The 19,269-nt window shown below is 39.2% G+C and overlaps 1 pseudogene; it reads left to right on the top strand.

Moving 5' to 3' along the window:
- The first annotated feature begins 563 nt into the window (after positions 1 to 563).
- LOC124983527 (eyes absent homolog 3-like) lies at positions 564 to 3,195 on the top strand (annotated as a pseudogene).
- Positions 3,196 to 19,269: the final 16,074 nt, after the last annotated feature.

Genomic DNA, 19,269 nt, shown 5'->3' with positions numbered 1-19,269 from the left:
TACAATGCACTTCTGTGTAGCATTTATTATATAAATACAGCAGGCTCAAAGAATTAAGTTTGAGATACTAAACTAAATGCTAGTAATTAAAAGGTTTGTTTTATAATTCCCATGTTTTCTTCTTCACTCTTTATTTATCTTTTTAATTATAGCTACTATTCTTAGATCTAGATCCCTGTTATATCTAAAATATTTCTCTAGAAATGGCATTACAACACATTTAAAATAAACTATGCTGCACAAAGGAATAAGAAAGAAAAATCATGCATAGAAGTAGAGAATATGGATATAGTATGAAAAGAACAATATGAGATGGAAGAAGCAGCTAAAATCAGTGGTTAAGTACAACTTCATTAGACAAAAAACAAAAATAGTCCTGTTTCTAGGGACGCACATTCAGGTTACGCTAACACCACAGTTTCCTCCACTCTGCTGGTTCTACTGTGGGTCTGGACTGGTCCCCATGTCTTGCTGTGGGGTTTCTGCAGTCTTTGGATTGTGAATACTGTGGAGAGAGACTTGTAACCCAGTCACATAAGTATAATAAAGAAATATCAGCTCTCATGGAAGAACAGCAAGATTTATCAGAGCAAACAGTGGAAAAAGCCAACATGCAGGAACCAGGAGAGCAAACTTAGTCAACTAAGCAGCCCGGATATCAGTGATCAGAAACCTGAAACATCAAGCCTTGCTTCAAACCTTAACATGTCAGAGGAAATTATGACTCGCACCGATTACATCCCTCACTCATCCAGTGATTATACCTCACAAATGTATTCTGCAAACCTTTGCACATATTCTGTCAGTTCCTGTTTCAGAAACTGCTTACCCTGGGCAGACTCAGTACCAGACACTACAGCAGTCTCAACCCTATGCTGTCTATCCTCAGGCAACACAAACATAGGAACTACCTCCTTTTGCTTTAAGCACAAATGCCAGCCTGATAGCCACCTCATTCACAATTGCCAACATCCCAGCAGCAGCAGTTGCCAGGATCTGAAACCAAGACTATCCCATCTATACCATTATTGATCAGAATCAGTACCAGACCTGCTACCCCAGCTCCAGCTTTGGGGTCACAGACCAGATTAACAGTGATGCTGAGAGTACCACATTAGCAACTACCACATACCAGACAGAGAAACCCAGTGTCAAGGTACCTGCACCAGCAGCCCAGAGACTTTCCTCTGGAGACACTTCACAAGCCCACCTTTGTCCCGGACCACACCAAGTAAAGATGCTCATGATCAGTTCAGGAAAAACTGGACTGGCAAGAACCAGGGCAAGAGGAAAGCTCTTACCAGTTCTTCTCAAGACAGTGAAATGCAATGGGTATTTTTGTGGGACTTGGATGAAAGCATCATCATCTTTCACTCCCTTCTTACTGGATCCTATGCCCAGAGGTATGGAAAGGACCCAACAATAGTGATTGGCTCAGGTTTAGCATTGGAAGAAATGATTTTTGAAGTGACTCACATCTATTTTTCAATGACTTAGAAGAGTGTGACCAGGTGCATGTGGAATATGTGGCTTCTGGTGACAATGGCCAAGACTTGAGCAACTATATTTTCTCAACAGATGTCTTCAGTAGCTCCAGAGGCAGTGATAGCCATGGTTCCTCTGTGGGTGTCCAGGGAAGTGTGATCTGGATGAGAAAACTGGCTTTCTGCTACCAAAAAGTGAGAGAAATTTATGATAAGCATGAAAGCAATGTGGGTGACCTCCTCAGTCCCCAGAGAAAGATGTCCTTAACATGACTCCCATAGCACAAGAAATAAAAGCAAGAATCAATAACTGGGATAGATTCAAACTAAAAAGCTTTCTCTCAGCAAAGGAAACTATCAGCAATGTGAAGAGAGAGCCTACAGAGTGGGAGAAAATCTTTGCCACTCACACTTCAGATAGAGCACTAATTTCCATAATATATAAAGAATTCAAAACACTCTACACCAAGAATACAAATAACCCAATCAACAAATGGGCTAAAGAAATGAACAGATACTTCACAGAAGAAGATATACAAGGAATCAACAGATACATGAAAAAATGTTCAACATCTCTAGTAATAAGAGAAATGCAAATCAAAACTACCCTAAGATTCCATCTCACCCCAATTAGAATGGTGATTACCAAGAACACAAGTAACAATAGGTGTTGGTGAGGATGTGGGGAGAAAGGTACACTCATACATTGCTGGTGAGGTTGCAAATTAGTGCAGTCACTCTGGAAAGAGAGTGGAGATTCCTTAGAAAACTTGGAATGGAACCACCATTTGACCCAGCTATTCCACTCCTAGGCCTATACCCAAAGGACTACATACTACATACATAGTACAGCATACTACAGAGATGCAGTCACATCAATGTTCATAGCTGCTCAATTCACAATAGCCAGATTGTGGAACCAACCTAGATGGCCTTCTATTGATGAATGGATAAAGAAACTGTGGTGTATATATATATATATATACAATGGAACATTACTCAACGACAAAGGATAATAAAATTATGGCATTTGCCGGCAAATGGATGAAATTGGAAAATATCATGCTAAGTGAGATAACCGATTTCAAAAAACCAAAGGATGAATGATCTCGCTGATAAGTGGATGGGGGGTGGGAGGGAGGCAAGAATGGAGGAAGGAGGAACTGTATAGAGGGAAAAGAGGGATGGGAGGGTTTGGAGGGTAGGAAAAAATAACAGAATAAGTCAAACAGTATTGCCCTATGTAAATGTATGATTACACAAATGGTATGCCTCTACTTCATGTACAAACAGAGAAACAATTGTACACCATTTGTTTACAATAATAAAAAATAAGAGCAGAAATTGAAGTTTTAACTGATTCCTGACTAGGAACTGCATTAAAATCCTTACTTCTCATCCAATCCAGAAAGAATTGTGTGAATGTTCTGATCACAACCACCCTGCTGGTTCCAGCCTTGACAAGTTTCTCCTACATGGACTAGGAGAAATATTTCCTATTGAAAACATCTATAGTACTACCAAAATTGGTAAGGAGAGTTGTTTTGAGAGAATTGTGTCAAGATTTGGAAATAAAGTCACATATGTAGTGATTGGAGATGGATGAGATGAAGAAATTGCAGCCAAACAACACAACATAACTTTCTGGAGGATGGCAAACCAAGGAGACCTAGTGTCCCTTTGCCAGGCTTTGGATATTGATTTTCTCTAAGAACTGAAATAAGTCTTCCTCATGAACTCCTTTTCATTCCTGAAGGGAGCTAGAGGCCAGAACCAACTGGGAACTTCCTTCCCATCCTCCTCTCTCCCCCTCTCTTCTTCTCTCTCCATGGAATGCTGGTGAGAACACAATCAGAACCGATGATTTTCACTATGAGCAAGCTGTAGTCCCTTGTTCATCCTTGTACAGACACAGGAGACAGTCGGATGAGAGGACAGAGGAACTACTGCAGCTACAGTACTTTTATCTCTTCTGTTTTGTTTCAAAGAATGAAAAAAAAAAAAAAAGAAAAGGAAATTTTTGGGGCAGAGTGGTACTCTTATTCCATGACCAGTCTGAGAGCTTCTCTTGTGATAGTATAAATGCAGCAGAGTTTTATAAGAACATCTCTTGCAATCTTTAGGATCTTCTTAGCTGTAGAACTTCTTTCCAGTGAATGTGTATGTTATTTTTATAGGTAAGGGTCTGGTGTCTGAAGCAGGATTCCCCCTGCTCCTTTTCTTTTTCTAGCAAGAAAGGGACATGTAATATTTTCATGAAAATAGTAATTGAAATATCTAAAACACCTCTCTGTGTCGGCACCACCTCCTTGGCTGCTCCAGTGGTCTGCTCTGTAGGGTGGTTCCTTTCCATCTGTGGAGCACTGAACTTTGGAATTTCCCATCCTGCAAGCCTCAGCCCCCTTGCCAGTCCCTCTTCTTTTTAACCATATGGCACAATCCTGGAATCTCCTTCCCTTAAGGAGTAAATCCTAAGCCTTCAACTTAATTTAGAGGCTACATCCCAAGAGGTTTAGCCTCCAAACTGGAGAGAAGGGACTTGGGTTTATTGGAATTTCACCTTCCTTGGCTCTTGAGACAGGAAGATTCTACCTCTTCCTTCTGCAGAGGAGCACCCTTTCCCACTAGATGCTCAGCCTGCAGCCTCTTCTGTATTAGTCATCAGATGCTGGGCTCTGACCCCCTCCTGCCCTCTGTACTTCACATACACCTCAGTGCATCTCCAGCCAGTCCCTGCCCATTGGACTCAATTCAAATCAAGTCAAAGAACAGGTTTATAACTACTTGTTCAGGGAAGCCCTTCAGTCACATGCAGGATATCCCAGGCATGTATGTACCTGGATCTCTGTCTGGAACTGGAGATCAGATTGCTATAATCAAACCCAGTTTCCCATGGAATGCCCTGTTTCTCAACTCCCATTCTAAAATGGGAAGCCAGGAGATCAGAAAGATTTTCCTGATTTAAATGAGGGTGCTGTTTCCCTTATTTCAGGCCCAAAGACTGGGTCAAATGCAGGAGCATCTCTCAACATGCCTCTTGGGAAATGTGAGGGCCCAGGCTCTAGTCCCAGCCCTCTAGCCCAGCCATGTTTACTGGATGCCCCATCCTTCCAGGACCAGCCTGGGCACCTGCTCAGATGTGAGAAATTTCTGCTAGAACTGAAAGAGGTGGTATGTCAGCACCTCAAAGAAGTAGCTTGGTCCTAGGGAGGAGATCCTTGACCAACCCCAGCTGTAACTGCTTACCCCTAGAGATGCTGTGCACCCATTTCTAGAGATATTGTAGCACAAAGAGTGCCAAGTCACCCAGACAACAACAGCAAGCCTGGCACGCACATTCCTTCAGAACTGATGGACAGTGCCTCATGCATCAGAGTTTAGGAACGAAGTTTTGGGAAAGGAGCTAAAGTTGGTGCTCATCACTTGACCACTTCTTGGCCTTGTTTCCAGGTGAGTGTGGGAGGAAGGAGATAGAGTCTGAGGCAGACCTTCTCGGTCTGTGTTCAGTATAGCTGCCCAGAGGCTGCTCTGCCATGCATGATGGTCCACTTTAGAAAACTCTAGGGTGGATTTTACTGTCATGCCTCAGACCCTCCCCACATTGCCAGTTTAGCTACTGGTTTCTTGCCCTGGACAAAGACCACCTGCTGTGCCTTGCTTCAGGATTATGAGGTTGCATCCCCTCACACATAAAGGTAACACAAATGTTCCTTTTTCCCACCTATGGCAGACTGTTTATTCTTAGAATATGACTTGGAATCCCCCTTTTAATGACCTTTTTCCTCTTGATCTGACTTCCCATGCTTAGGTCTTTCCAAAAGAACCTTGAACTTGGCCAAGAGGTGAGAACAGCTTCTATACCTTTCTGGTGGCCCCTACCCTCATTCAAGAGGCAGACAGAAAGCAAGAACTTCTTTGCTATCTCCACCAAGAGAAATCATCCAGGGAACACTGCCCTTCTTACCATTTTCTCCTCCTTGGCACAATGGGCTGGAAAGGAAAATAAGTGGGTAATATCAAGTGCTCAGTCGGAAGCTGAGGCCAAATGTTGCTGTGGGTCCTTTCATCAAGGGGAAGCCCTCTTCACTGGAAAGAGTACACGTGAAATTAACCTCTTGAGGAGTCCTCCCACAGCCAGGCATTATGGCTCTATAAGATGGTCTGGACATCTCATGGTGAGGACTGTCTATTAGTGACTCTGGAGTTGTTAGTGTGCCCTGGGATAAGAGGTGGCTTGACTTGAATGTAAAACTGACTGTGCCTTAGCCATCACCCTGTCTATTGCCCCTGGGGCAGTTGGTGTGTCCAGTAGAATGGACACCTGCTGCAGAGTTTAGATGCCTGTTAGGGCTTTTGTTTGATTTGGGGGTGTTCCTGTCTTCTACAAGTTGGGGGACAGAGCTAGTGTCCCAAGAGACTCTTGCCACAGCTTGTTCGCAGTTTATACAAACTCCACAGCTCCAAGTAGGATCTGATTACCAGCCTCTAGCTGCAGCACATGGAGCTTCTAGATGCTTGCTGCCTTGAATGGATGTCAGTGCCACTGACTGACAGAGGAGCACAGGGCAGAGCATGACCCCCCTCTTCTGGGAGAGCCATGCCTAGGCCAGCGAGCAGTGAGTGTGGGGCCTGCCTCTCTTCACTCCTCTGCAGACAACAATTAGGGCCCCTCCTTTAGCAAGCTTCTATTTCTCACCACTAAATTGGTTTCCTTTTTCATCTGAAAGTTAGAACTCCCCAGGTATATACACTATAGAAGCCAAATCAGAATTCTGAGATTCTAGAACATCTTAACCACAAGAGGGAAAATTGAGTTGTATCCCAGCCCTGAAAATGGACTGTCTGTCCCTTTCTCTGCTGAGTCAGCTCCAGCAAGCAAGGCTGCTTCATAGTGCACTGACAGGAGCCATCCCATTAAGGACAACCTCTACTCCAAACATGACTTTCTGGACTTCAGATGCCTCTTTTAGCTGGAAAGACATGAATTGGATTGTATATATTTATGTGACTACAGGCATTCATGGCTGTAGAATCCTTGACCATAATGTTATATGTAATGGGAACTATCTTATAAACTTGAAAAAAATAAAGTTTTTATTTTCTATTAAAAAAGTAACAAAAATAGTGGGATTGGCAATAAATGATAATACATTTTGAATTTTCTCTTAAAACAGTCAAATAAAGTTCATATAAAATATATTGAATCATACTATATTCATGAATTATTGTTGTCAGCTTTGTTACTTTAAGATTGTGAGTGTGGATGTATGTGTTTGTGTGCACGCGTGCATGCACGCATCTTTTTGCATAGAAAAATATGGTGTGACAGGAGAGTGATTAATTCTTTCCATAGCAAGAAACTTTTGACTTTTATTTCTCCAACTGTATTATACCCAATGATCTCTTATAAAGTTTGGTGAGCTAAATATTGTAAGGATACTAAATATTCATTAGTTTGCTTTTCACATTTAGGTCTATAATCTATGAGGAATTTATGTTATATGTGGTGCCATAGTTATCAGGTTATATGTGTCCTCAATTGGAAACCCATGTCCTAGCACCTTTACTTGAAAGAGTTTTATTAATGCACTGTTATATCACCGAGGTCATAAAATATCAGTGGGTATGTTTCTGACCTCTGTATACTATTTGTCAATTTGTCTATCTTTATAGTAGCATCACACTTTATAAATTAATGTAGGTTTATAACTATTAATGGCCAGTTAGAGTAAGTCTTCCAATCTTGGTCTTTGTGAAGAGTGACTGGGTCATTTTCAGACTTTTGAAGCAATATATAAGTTTTAGCATTAGTTTGTCAACTTTCATTTAAAAATTACTCTTTATGATTTTTTAATTGGAATTGCAATGATTTAAAAAACTAGAAAAATTGGAAATCTAACAAAATTTCTCTAATTCTTAAACATGACAAGTCTGTTTATATGTTAATATTTCAGTTTTATTGTTTATTCTTTATTACACTTATTCCTAAATATTTGTTTTATAGCAAGGTTGAAGATTCTCTTTCATAATTTCACTTTATATATTTTGTTGGTATTTATAAATACAACTATTTTAATGTATGCATCTATAGTCAAGAAAATTTGCTTAAATTTCTTAAAAATTATGTTAATTTATTATTGTATAGATGTATCTGAATTTTTTTGATGCATACAGTCATATTAGCTGTCAAATTTAAAAGCTTTGATTCTGCTTTTGTGAAAATAAAGCAGATTTTTCCTTTTCAGTAAGTACAACAAAAATTACTACAAAATGTATATGAAACAAAGTTAAGAAAACAAAAAGTTGATGAGGCTAAAGCAAGCTAGCCAGGGGATTCAGGACTACAGAAATGACACCTTGGTGAGGTCCTTGATTTTCCTTTAGGCTTGAATTATTCAAGTATTGGACCTGAGGAAGCCAGAAACCCAGAAATGTCAATTGACATAGATAGAAAAATACCTATCCCTAAACCCTTTCTCTCCTTTGCAAAGGACTAGGAAAGATGCACTCTAACGAAACAAAAGCTTTTATATAATAACCACTCTACTGAAGATAACACCACAGAAAGAAAAAAAATTGTGATCGTTCCTCATCTACATCAATAAAGCTCAAGTTGCAGATCTGAGTTTCCACACTCCTCAGGTTATAAGAAAACATTCTAACCCCCGGCCCTCTAATGGGTCAGAAATGAGGATTTTCACTTCCATTGGAGAGCAATACATGACTTCCCTCCCTAGGAAGTCATTGGAAACTATGTGTAAAGCCACAGCTACTTATCCAATAAGGGATCCCCCTTCACCTCTCCCACCAGGGCTGGTGACAGGCCTAGTGAGGAGCCAGAGTTCTATCAAAGTCATGCTGCCATGTAGTGGGGTCAGAGGGCCAGGTAGAGACAGTGATGTCCCTTCAAGCCAAGGTAATATCACCATAAGTCTAATGAGCACCTGTTAATTCCAGTCACTAAGTAGCAAGAAGTAGCTCCTCTTCCCTTGGGTGTCAACAAAGTCTGAAGGGAGAACCTGGCAGCATCCACCTTCTCATCCATGAGAAATGTCAGAGGAAGTCAGAACAGAGTTAAAACAAGATCAAAATATAATGCTCCAATGACCAGGTTTCCATTTTTAAACAATCATTCATTGTCTAAGAATCAGAAGACTCAACCTAAGAAAAGACAATTAATAGACTTAACCACAGAGATGTTAGGATGATTTTAGAGACCTCTGATGTTAGAATTATCTGACAAAGAATTTAATACAGCAACCATAAAAGTGTTTCAACAAATAATTATGAACATATTTGAAACAAATAAATACATAAAAGGTATAAGCAAAGAAATAGAAAGCCTCAGCAAAAAGGATAAGATATAAAGTAAAACTGAAAATTTCAATAATTAATGGATAAACAAAACCACATAATGGGAGGCTTGAAGCTCATTGTCAGGTACCTCTCATGCATCAGGCTACTGAACACTGGGAGGTTTCATTACTATATGACTGTTATACTGTAGATTTTCTTTTTTCTCTTTATTGAAAATTTTGTTTTTATTTCTTTACTTTTCTTGCTCTCTTTTCCTTTTGTTTACCTGTTCCCTCAGAGTCTCTTTGTCCATTTTTTGCATGCTAACATCCAATTTCTTTTGATTACACTCTCACCCTTTCTATTATCTAGAACTTCTGTATAATCTTTTCTTATCCCATTAACAGTCACATTCTACATCCCTCTGCATCCTCTTTGTCCTCCATTAGAAACTGCAGAACTTATTGCAAATCTGTTTGTTTTATTGAAGATAATATTTGAACTCATTTTGTTTACTATGACAATTTTGTTATTGTCCTCATAGGGGCTATTTAGTCTAGGATTGCATAGTGTCTGAATTGGGTACTGCTAATATTGATCTCCCCTTAAAGAAAGGGTTTTGGAAACCTATAGGGCCACTATAATCCTATAGGGGGAAATCTGCAATACCCCAGATCTGCACTGCTAGAGGGGACGATACATGAACAACATGAAAAAACAAGGGAAGAAAATGATCCAAACAAATCTAGATTCTATATTAATAGAATCCAATGACAGTATGTTAGAAGAAATGTCAGAAAAGGACTTCAGATTATACATGATTAAGATGATTCGTGAAGCAAAAGATGAGATAAGAGAGCAAATGCAGGCAATGAATGAGAATGACAATACAACATATCAAAATCTCTGGGACACTATGAAAGCGGTTCTAAGAGGAAAATTCATTGCATGGAGCGCATTCCAGAAAAGAATAAAAGTCAACAACTAAATGACCTAACATTATAGTCCAAAGCCCTAGAAAAAGAAGAACAGAATAACAGCAAAAGTAGTAGAAGACAGGAAATAATTAAAATCAGAGCTGAAATCAATGAAATTGAAACAAAAGAAACAATTCAAAAAATTGACAAAACAAAAAGTTGGTTCTTTGAGAAATTAAACAAAATAGACAAACCCTTAGCCACACTAACAAAGAGAAGGAGAGAGAAAACTCAAATTACTAAAATTCGTGATGAAAAAGGAAATATCACAACAGACACCACTGAGATACACAACATAAATAGAAGCTACTTTGAAAATCTGTATTCCAACAAAATAGAATCTACTGAAGACATTGACAAATTTCTAGAGACATGCTCCTCCCAAACTGAACCAGGAGGACATACACAATTTAAACAGATCAAAATCAAGCAATGAAATAGAAGAAACCATTAAAAATCTACCATCTAAGAAAAGCCCAGGACCACATGGATTCTCAGCCAAGTTCTACAAGACCTTCAAAGAAGATCTCATTCCAATACTTCTCAAAGTATTCCAGGAAATAGAAAAAGAGGATACCCCACCAACCTCATTCTATGAAGCTAGTATCACCCTCATACCCAAACCAGGCAAAGACACATCAAGGAAAGAAAATTTTAGACCAATATCCTTGATGAATATAGATGCAAAGATCCTTAACAAAATATTGGCAAACTGTATCCAAAAGAGTATTAAGAAAATTGTGCACCATGATCAAGTGTGGTTCATCCCTGGAATGCTAGGATGGTTTAACATACGTAAATCAATAAATGTAATCCATCATGTCAACAGACTTAAGGATAAGAATCATATGATGACAGGTTTTCAAGATGGCGGACTAGAGGGCGGCTGCATTTCATGTTGCTCCAGGACTCAGGATTCAAAAGAGGAGATACTGAGTGATTTGGGACCAACTCAAAGCCGCCGGGTGAGTCTCTCCCGTTGGGGAGGCGACCCGGATGGGGCGGTAGCCCCGGAACGCAGGGAACTTTGTGAAGTAGAGTTGCCCGGCGAGACACCCCTCCCCGGGCTGGAGCGGTAAACACGGACAGCGGGGAACTTTGCAGAGGAGGCCGCGCAGCACAACGCTTGGTTTCGGAGCAACCCGCCGGGGCTCCGGCGGCTGCCAGAGGAAGAGCTGGGCGGCGAGCTGTTTGGACTCAGCAACCTCCTGAACAACGGGGGGGGGGTGCTGTCCTGAGGAGGTGGAGGTGCGCAGTGAGTTGCTTGGTGTCCAAGCGCCCACACAGAACACCGGGTGGCTGCCTGGATGAAGAGGTGAGCGGCAGGTCACTGGGGCTCAGAACATATGTACGAGGCTCCAGGTGGCTGCTCAGAGAAGAGGTCACATAGCCAGGTGATTAGGTGCAAAGCACGGTCCGGGAACCTAGGCGCCTTTTGTTGAAAGAGCTACACAGAGACAAGCTGAGGGGCGGAGCGAAGGTTCCAGGACTGCGGGCAGATTCTCTGAGGAGGGGCAACCTAAGGAGTCTCGTCTGCGAAGGGCAGGGCTCCCAGGCCCAGGAGGTAGGTCCGGGCCCCTGGGAATGTTGCCTGGGAAGGCTGCCCTGCCCAGGCGGTAGTTGTGGACTGAGGGGAACCTCTAGGAGGGGAACTGACCAGCGAGACCTCCCCACCGGGTGAGTCTTCCCTGCCAGGTGAGGTTTTCCCACAAGGACGGTAAAACCAGAGACACAGGCCCAAATAGGCCTTGCCTCAGCCCGCAGCCTAGGTCCCTTTTGGATGACCATTGGTCAACAAGTAGAGGCACCTCTGCCCACTAGCAGGGAATATACCCCACCTGAAGACCACCACCCCTAGAGAGGCAGCTTCCTTGGGGAGCACCACAGTATCAACTTCCTCTAAGAATTCAGGCTACTGAAGGATAAGAGGGGATACAATAGCAATCTTCAGGGACATTATAAGTCAATAGAGGAAACCTGCAACATCTCAGCAGTCCACTGATACCTGAATGAAAGGAAAGAAAATGCCTCAAACAAATCCGGATGTTACATCAATAAAATCCAATGACAGCATGGCAGAAGAAATGTCAGAAAGGGAGTTCAGAATGTACATAATTAACATGAAAAGGGAAGCAAACGATGAAATGAAAGAGCAAATGCAGGCATTGAATGATCGCACCAATCCACAGTTAAAAGAGCAAATACAGGAAGCAAAAGACCATTTCAATAAAGAGTTAGAGATATTGAAAAAAACCAAACAAATCCTTGAAATGAAGGAAACAATAAACCATATTAAGAACTCCATAGAAAGCACAACCAACAGAATAGAACACCTGGAAGACAGAACCTCAGATATTGAGGAAAAAAAATATTTAACCTTGAAAACAAAGTTGAACAAACAGAGAAGATGGTAAGAAATCATGAACAGAATCTCCAAGAACTATGGGATATCATGAAAAGGCCAAATTTGAGAATTATTGGGATTGAGGAAGGCTTAGAGAAACAAACCAAAGGAATGAACAATCTATTCAATGAAATAATTTCAGAAAATTTCCCAAATCTGAAGAATGAAATGGAAAATCAAGTTCAAGAGGCTTATAGGACTCCAAATACACAAAATTACAACAGAGCCACACCAAGACACATTATAATGAAAATACCTAACATACAAATAAAGACAGAATTTTAAAGGCTGTGAGAGAAAAGAACCAAATTACATTCAGGGGGAAACCAATACGGATATCAGCAGATTTTTCAATCCAGAACTTAAAAGCTAGAAGGGCCTGGAACAACATATACCAAGCCCTGAAAGAAAACGGATGCCAACAAAGAATCTTATACCCAGCAAAACTTACCTTCAAATTTGACAATGAAATAAAATCCTTCTATGATAAACAAAAGCTAAAAGAATATACAAAAAGAAAGCCAGCATTACAGAACATTCCCAGCAAAATATTTCATGAGGAAGAGATGAAAAACAAAGAAGCAAATCAGCAAAGGGAAGAGCTATCCTAAAGGAACTCTCAAATAAAGAGGAACCAAGTTGTGTCAGAAATGAACAAATAAATTAATAAAATGAGTCAAATGACCAGGAATACAAATCATATCTCAATAATAACCCTGAATATTAATGGCCTGAATTCATCAATCAAAAGACACAGACTGGCAGATTGGATAAAAAAGAAAGATCCAACAATATGTTGCCAGCACGAGACTCATCTTATAGAAAGAGATACCCATAGACTAAAGGTGAAAGGATGGGGAAAAACATACCATGCACATGGACAGGGCAAAAAAGCTGGAGCATCCATCCTCATTTCAGATAAAGTGGACTTCAAGCCAAAGTTAGTCAGATGGGATAAAGAAGGACATTTCATACTGCTTAAGGGAACCATAAATCAGCAAGACATAACAATCATAAATATCTATGCCCAAACAGTGGCTCAATCATGTACGTCATACAAATCCTTCTCGAACTCAGAAACCAAATAGACCATAAGACAATAATACTAGGTGATTTTAACACGCCTCTCTCACCACTGGACAGACCTTCCAAACAAAAATTGAACAAAGAAACCATAGAACTCAGTAACACAAACAATAATTTAGACTTAACAGACATTTATAGAATATACCATCCAACCAAGAGCGAATACACTTTCTTCTCAGCAGCACATGGATCCTTCTCTAAAATAGACCATATATTATGCCACAAAGTTAATGTTAGTAAATACAAGAAGATAGAGACACTTCCTTGTTTTCTATCAGATCATAATGGATTGAAGTTACAAATTAATGAAAGAGTAAAAAACAGAAATTACTCCAACACCTGGAGATTAAACAATATGCTATTATATGATGAATGGATAACAGAAGATATTAGGAAGGAAATTAAAAAATTCTTAGAGGTAAATGAGAACAAAGAAACATCATATCAAAATCTCTGGGACACTATGAAAGCAGTACTTAGATGAAAATTTATTTCATGGAGCGCATTCAATAAAAGAAGTAAAACTCAACAAATAAACGACCTAACACTACAGCTCAAAGCCCTAGAAAAAGAAGAACAGACCAACACAAAAGTAGTAGAAGACAAGAAATAGTTAAACTCAGAGCCGAAATCAACGAAATTGAAACAAAAGAAACAATACAAAAAATTGACAAAATAAACAGTTGGTTCTTTAAAAAAATAAACAAAATTGATAAACCTTTAGCCACACTAACAAAGAGAAGACGAGAGAAAACCCAAATCACCAAAATTCGGAATGAACAAGGAAATATCACAACAGACACGAATGAAATACAAAACATCATTAGAAGCTATTTTGAAAATCTATACTCCAATGTAATAGAAAATTTTGAAGATATCAATAAGTTTCTAGAGACATATGAATTGCCTAAACTGAACGAGGAGGACATACACAATTTAAATAGACCAATTTCAAGTAATGAAATAGAAGAAGTCATCAAAAGCCTACCAACAAAGAAAAGTCCAGGACCTGATGGGTTCTCAGCCGAGTTCTACAAAACCTTTAAAGAGCTCATTCCAATACTTTTCAAAGTATTCCATGAAATAGAAGAGGAGGAAACTCTCCCAAACCCATTCTATGAAGCCAATATCACCCTGATACTTAAACCAGACAGAGACAAAGAGGAAAGAAAATTTCAGACCAATATCCTTAATGAACATCAATGCAAAAATTCTCAACAAAATTTTAGTAAATCGCATACAAAAACATATTAAAAAGATAGTGCACCATGATCAAGTGGGTTTCATTCCAGGGATGCAAGGTTGGTTCAACATTCAGAAATCAATAAATGTAATTTACCATATCAACAGACTTAAAGTCAAGAATCACATAATTATTTCAATAGATGCAGAGAAAGCATTTGATAAAATACAGCACCCCTTCATGCTCAAAACACTAGAAAAAATAGGGATAGTGGGAACATTCCCTAACATTGTAAAGGCCATCTATGCTAAGCCCATGGCTAATATCATTCTAAATGGTGAAAAACTGAAAGCATTCCCTCTAAAAACTGAAACAAGGCAGGGATGCCCTCTTTCACCACTTCTATTCAATATCGTCCTTGAAACTCTAGCCAGAGCAATTAGACAGACCAAAGAAATTAAAGGGATACGAATAGGAAAAGAAGAACTCAAACTATCCCTATTTGCTGATGATATGATTATATACTTAGAGGAACCAGGAAATTCCACCAGAAAACTTTTAGAACTCATAAGTGAATTCAGTAAAGTAGCGGGATATAAGATCAATGCTCATAAATCTAATGCATTTTTATACATAAGTGATAAATCTTCAGAAAGAGAAGTTAGGAAAACTAGCCCATTCACAATAGCATCGAAAAAAATAAAATACTTGGGAATCAACTCACAAAAGAGGTGAAAGACCTCTACAATGAGAACTACAGAACACTAAAGAAAGAAATTAAAGAACACCTTAGAAGATGGAAAGATCTCCCATGTTCCTGGATAGGCAGAATTAATATTGTCAAAATGGCCATACTACCAAAAGTGCTATACAGATTCAATGCAATTCCAATTAAAATCCCAACGACGTACCTTACAGAAATAGAGCAAGCAATCTTAAAATTCATCTGGAAGAATAAAAAACCCAGAATAGCTAAAGCAATCTTTCACAGGAAAAATGAAGCACGGGGTATTGCAATACCAGAACTTCAACTATACTACAAAGCAATAGTAACAAAACGGCATGGTATTGGTACCAAAATAGACAGGTAGATCAATGGTACAGAATAGAGGACACAGACACAAACCCAAATAAATATAACTTTCTCATACTAGACAAAGGGGCCAAAAATATGCAATGGAGAAAAGATAGCCTCTTCAACAAATGGTACTGGGAGAATTGGAAATCCATATGCAACAGAATGAAACTAAACCCATATCTCTCAGCATGCACAACACTAAACTCAAAATGGATTAAGGACCTTGGAATCAGACCAGAGACCCTACATCTTATAGAAGAAAAAGTAGATCCAGATCTTCAACATGTCGGCTTAGGACCAGACTTCCTCAACAGGACTCCCATAGCACAAGAAATAAAAGCAAGAATCAACAACTGGGTTAGATTCAAACTAAAAAGCTTTCTCTCAGCAAAGGAAACTATCAGTAATGTGAAGAGAGAGCCTACAGAGTGGGAGAAAATCTTTGCCAATCATACTTCATATAGAGTACTAATTTCCAGAATATATAAAGAACTCAAAAAACTCAACACCAAGACTACAAATAACCCAATCGACAAATGGTCTAAGGAAATGAACAGACACTTCACAGAAGAAGACCTACAAGCAATCAACAAACATATGGAAAAATGTTCAACATCTCTAGTAATAAGAGAAATGCAAATCAAAACCACCCTAAGATTCCATCTCACCCCGATTAGAATGGCGATTATCAAGAATACAAGCAACAACAGGTGTTGGCGAGGATGTGGGGAGAAAGGTACACTCATACATTGCTGGTGGGGTTGCAAATTAGTCAGCCACTCTGGAAAGCAGTATGGAGATTCCTTAGAAAAGTTGGAATGTAACTACCTTTTGAACCAGCTATCCCACTCCTTGGCCTATACCCAAAGGACTTAAAATCAGCCTACTACAGAGATACAGCCACATCAATGTTCATTGCTGCTCAATTCACCATAGCCAGATTGTGGAACCAACCTAGATGCCCTTCAATTGATGAATGGATAAAGAAAGTGTGGCATATATATACAATGCAATATTACTCAGCCATAAAGAATGATAAAATTATGGCATTTGCAGGCAAATGAATGAAGTTGGAGAATATCATGCTAAGTGAGATAAGCCAATCTCAAAAAACCAAGGGAAGAATGAACTCGCTGATAAGTGGATGATGGTACATAATGGGGCATTGGAGGGGTTAGTTTTAGGGTTAGAATTAGCGTTAGGGAGGGGGGCAAGAATGGGGGAAGGAAGGACTGTATAGAGGGAAAAGAGGGATGGGAGTGGTGGGGGGAAGGGAAAAAATAACAGAATGAATCAACCAACATTACCCTATGTAAATTTATGATTACACAAATGGTATGCCTTTACTCTATGTACAAACAGAGAAACAACATGTATCCCATTTGTTTACAATACAAAAAAGAATCATATGGTTATTTCAATTGATGCAGAAAAAGTGTTCGACAAAATACAACACCCCTTCATGCTCAAAACACTAGAAAAAATAGGGATAGTAGGAACATACCTGAACATTGTAAAGGCTATTTATGCTAAGCCCATGGCCAACAACATTCTTAATGGAGAAAAACTGAAACTATTCCCTTTAAAAATGGGAACAAGACAGGGATGTCCTCTTTCACCACTTCTATTCAACATTGTCCTTGAAACTCTAGCCAGAGCAATTAGGCACACCAAAGAAATTAAAGGGGTATGAATAGGAAAAGAGGAACTTAAGTTGTCACTATTTGCTGATGACATGATTTTATATTTCGAGGATCCAAAAACCTCCTCCAGAAAACTTCTAGACCTCATCAATGAATTCAGCAAAATAGTAGGCTATAAAATCAATACGCATAAATCTAAAGCATTTTTATATGCAAGCGACGAAACATCTGAAAGGGAAATGAGGAAAACAACTCCATTTGCAATAGCCTCAAAAAAATAAAATAAAATACTTGGGCATCAATCTAACCAAAGAGGTAAAAGATCTGTACAATGGAAACTACAAAACATTGAAGAAAGAAATTGAGGAAGACCTGAGAAGATGGAACAATTTCCCATGTTCTTGGATAGGCAGAATTAATATTGTCAAAATGGCCATACTGCCAAAAGTGCTATACAGATTCAATGCAATTCCAATTAAAATCCCAATGATGTACCTTACAGAAATAGAGCAAGCAATTATGAAATTCATCTGGAAGAATAAGAAACCCAGAATAGCTAAAACAATCCTTAGCAGAAAGAATGAAGCAGGGAGTATTGCAATACCAGAACTTCAACTATACTACAAAGGAATAGTAACAAAACGGCATGGTATTGGCACCAAAATAGACAGGTAGATCAATGGTACAGAATAGAGGACACAGACACAAACTCAAATAAATACAATTTTCTCATACTAGACATAGGGGCCAAAAATATGCAATGGAGAAAAGATAGCCTCTTCAACAAATGGTGCTGGGAAAACTGGAAATGCATATGCAACAGAATGAAATGAAACCCCTATCTCTCACCCTGCACAAAAATCAACTCAAAATTGATCAAGGACCTCGAAATCAGAGCAGAGCCCCTGCATCTTATAGAAGAAAAAGTAGGTCCAAATCTTCACCTTGTTGGCTTAGGATCAGACTTCCTTAACAGGACTCCCATAGCACAAGAAATAAAAGCAAGAATCAACAACTGGGTTAGATTCAAACTAAAAAGCTTTCTCTCAGTAGAGGAAACTATCAGCAGTGTGAAGAGAGAGCCTACAGAGTGGGAGAATATCTTTGCCACTCATACTTCAGATAGAGTACTAATTTCCAGAATATATAAAGAACTCAAAAAACTCTACACCAAGACTACAAATAACCTAATCGACAAATGGGCTAAGGATATGAACAGACGCTTCACAGAAGAAGATCTACAAGCAATCAACAAACATATGAAAAAATGTTCACCATCTTTAGTAATAAGAGAAATGCAAATCAAAACTACACTAAGATTCCATCTCACCCCAATTAGAATGGCGATTAACAAGAATACAAGCAACAACAGGTGTTGGCGAGGATGTGGGGAGAAAGGTACACTCATACATTGCTGGTGGGGTTGCAAATTAGTGCAGCCACTCTGGAAAGCAGTATGGAGATTCCTTAGAAAACTTGGAATGGACCCACCATTTGACCCAGCTATCCCACTCCTTGGCCTATACCCAAAGGACTTAAAGTCAGCATACTACAGAGATACAGTCACATCAATGTTCATAGCTGTTCAATTCACAATAGCCAGACTGTGGAACCAACCTAGATGTCCTTCTATTGATGAATGGATAAAGAAACTGTGGTATATGTATACAATGGAATATTACTCAGCTATAAAGAATAATAAAATTATGGCATTTGCAGACAAATGGATGAAATTGAAGAATATCATGCTAAGTGAGATAAGCTAATCTCAAAAATCCAAAAGGCGAATGATCTCACTGATAAGTGGATGATGACACGTAATGGGGGGTGGGAGAGGGGCAAGAATGGAGGAAGGAGGAACTGTATAGAGGGAAAAGAGGGGTGGGAGGGGTGGGGGTGAAGGAAAAAATAATAGAATGAATCAAACATCATTACCCTGTGTAAATGTATGAATACACAAATGGTATGCTGTTACTCCATGTACAAACAGAAACATCATGTATCCCATTTTTTTACAATAAAAAATTTAAAAAAATAAATATTCTATATATTTTAAAAAAAACCACATAATGAAGAGAGAACATGAAGACAAAGAAAAAAAATCAATTAATCTGAACA

Source organism: Sciurus carolinensis, chromosome 4, assembly GCF_902686445.1.
Source record: "Sciurus carolinensis chromosome 4, mSciCar1.2, whole genome shotgun sequence".
In the NCBI taxonomy this organism is placed as follows: domain Eukaryota; kingdom Metazoa; phylum Chordata; class Mammalia; order Rodentia; family Sciuridae; genus Sciurus; species Sciurus carolinensis.
The sequence above is the reverse complement of the archived record's forward strand: the minus strand, read 5'-3'. Positions and strand labels throughout refer to the sequence as shown.